Genomic DNA, 2,887 nt, shown 5'->3' with positions numbered 1-2,887 from the left:
TGGAACATTTCGACAGCTGCTTTGCTGGGCCGTTGCTAGTCATGAACAGGATCCACGGCAGACACCCTTAACTCGTAGGAAAAAATGTGAGGGGTGATGGCTACAAAGAGGAAAGGGGGTTTTCAAAGGAATGGTGTGGGACACAGCCTGTGCCGGGATAAGAACAGCCTTATGCAGACTACCTCCCCTGACCCACGGAGCCATTATCCCTGCTTATCGGTGAGATGCCTGTCAGATAGTGAGAGGCACTGGTATGATGAATACTTCAGCTCTGGAAGCAGACCTGGATTCTAGCCCCAGCTCCGCATCGTCCAAGCTGTGAGGCTTTGGGGGGAAGTGACTTACCCTCTCTGTGCTTTTTATTTCACCTGAAAATGGAGATAGATGCCTATAACCATACATGTCTAATAGCTCTGCTCGAACTCAGGAGTCTGTCAGCTCTAATGCCATCGTGACCTCTAATAAGATTTCCGGCTGTGGTGTGCTAGTCCCGGTGTGGACGAGGCCAGAGCCCATGGTTGGTTAGTAGGGGACATCTCCAGCCTTCTCAGCACTGATGTCTCATGATGAGAGCATCCAACACGGTGGGAGCCATCGGTGGTCAGTGCAAATCCCCTTCTCGGCATGCCACTGTTAGCTGCATTCCGAAAGCCACTCAGCTCTGTCCCCTGAAACAAGCAGATACAATAATGAACTATCACCAACCCATGGTGGACTTGTGGGATGAATGACTGACCTCTTTGGCAGCTGCCAAAACTAAGGGCTACTCTCTACTTTTTGATGTGTCATGGAAATAGGTAGTTCACAAGGAGAAGAGTGACGTGTTGGCCCCTCTGCCGTTCCCTACCGACACTTAGGCCATCCCACACTGCCTTCAACGTCCTGTCAAAGGCCGGGTGGTTTTGTCCAGAAGGTTGGAACCCTGCAGGAGGTGTGGCTCACATAGAGGTCACAGTAGACATGGACACACAGAAAGTGCTTTGTTGAGAGTTTGGTTTCCCCAGCAATGACCAAGAGGGTCTGACATCTGCTCTCCCTGTCCTCTGTCTCTCCAGAGCCTCATGTAGCACATAGTAGGGCATCTATCCCTGCTTTCAGTAGAAACGAAGCAGCAACCTTAATTTCTCAATAGAAGAGGCACTTTAGGGCAATTACAAACATGGCTTCGTTTCCTTGTAGACCTGGGGCAGATCCTTTAGAAAGAACCCCACAGATTTTTCTGTGCACTTTGCTTAAGAGACAGGCTACAGTGACGTGTTCATCCCATTTTCTTTCCATGACATCAGTCCTGCAGAGATTACTGTCGGGATGTCATGGTGCTGGAGAGGGAACTGAGAGTCCCTTCATCCAGATCTGCAGGCAGCAGGAAAAGACAGGGAACCACTAGGCCTGGCTTGAGCATCTGAAATCTCAAAGCCCACCCCCAGCGACACACTTCCTCCGAAAAGGACACACCTACTCCAACATGACCACACCTTCAATAATGCCACTCCCTGTACGTCTGTGGGGGTCGTTTTCACTCAGACCATCACACTGTCCGTGTCTCGGTGGTCGTGTTTCAGTGCCGTGGTAGGCTTCTCTTTAACATGGGCATTTACTGACAAATTGTCAGTTACAGTAAGGGCTGAGTCAACCCCTTCCTGCTTCCCTCTGGAGGTCAGAGATTATAGGCACTTACCTCCAAGGGGCAGTGCCAGTCTTTGATCATACATGAAAGTCTCCTTTCCCTGTGTTACCATGGGGAAGCCTTGGGCTTGATCTCTGGCTGGGAAGCACAGGGTCAAGTCACTGTGTAGCCCTGGAGAACTACAGGAATTCATTTCCTTTCCTTGTTGTACCACTTAAAGGATGCCTATGGGGATGGCTGCCTGTGGGGTCATGGGTACACGGTGCCTACTCATGAGGAGAGGACCACAGTCCCCAGGGCCTTGCAGCCGGGCCACAGCTCAGCTTCTTTAAGCTGTTGGATGATGAACCCTCTTCATGGTCTCCAAATCTTGTCAGCTCCCTGAAGTCCCCCATCTCTCTCTTTCTCTGGCCTCCAGAGTTGTCAGTAGGGAAGTTTTTTTTTTTTTTTTTTTCTCCCACCTGTGAACCCAGCCTACTTTGGAAATCAAAAGGCACTTCCCAATTTACAGTTGTATATTAAATTCACACATTTCAGATAGAAATTCGCACAATCTATTTTGCGTTACTCCAGCTTAATGGTAATTTCTCTTGGCCATTGCCCTCGGGCTCCATAGGAAGGGGAAAAAAGTGGATCTGAGATGTTTATTTTGACTTTGTTCACAGATTGTAAATCTAATTAGTTCTCTATATGTTGTGTCTTTTTTTTTTCTTTTTCTTATTTTTCTTCTCCTCTTAAAGTAGCATGAACGTTGCTCTCCAGACATCCGCTTAACGAGGGAATGGCTGTCTAAAACCATGTTTGTCCTACATCTTTTTGACAATTCACTTAGAACATTCTTCGGTTCCCTCCTGCTCCTAGTTTGATGCATCAAGCTGATGTGTGCCTGTAGCAGACATGGAATCTTCCTGGAAAGGGTGAGGGTTATGTTTAGATTAGCTAATGATGCTTTGGTTATCTGTTCAGTGTCACATAGATGGACAAAGACTGAACTAGAGTCCATTTGTTCTGTGAGGATGATAAAATATTACACATTAATTTCAGTGAACAAGCATAAGGCGGGTGGATCTCTGAATTCAAGGCCAGCCTGGTCTACACAGTGAGTTCCAGGACACCCAGGGAGGGCCTGACAGAAACCCTGTCTTGAAAAACCAACAGAGCAGCCGGGCCTGGTGGCGCAGGCCTTTAATCCCAGCACTCGGGAGGCAGAGGCAGGCGGATTTCTGAGTTCGAGGCCAGCCTGGTCTACCAAGTGAGTTC

This window comes from Mus pahari, chromosome 23, assembly GCF_900095145.1.
Source record: "Mus pahari chromosome 23, PAHARI_EIJ_v1.1, whole genome shotgun sequence".
In the NCBI taxonomy this organism is placed as follows: Eukaryota; Metazoa; Chordata; class Mammalia; order Rodentia; family Muridae; genus Mus; species Mus pahari.
This window is presented reverse-complemented; position numbering follows the sequence as displayed.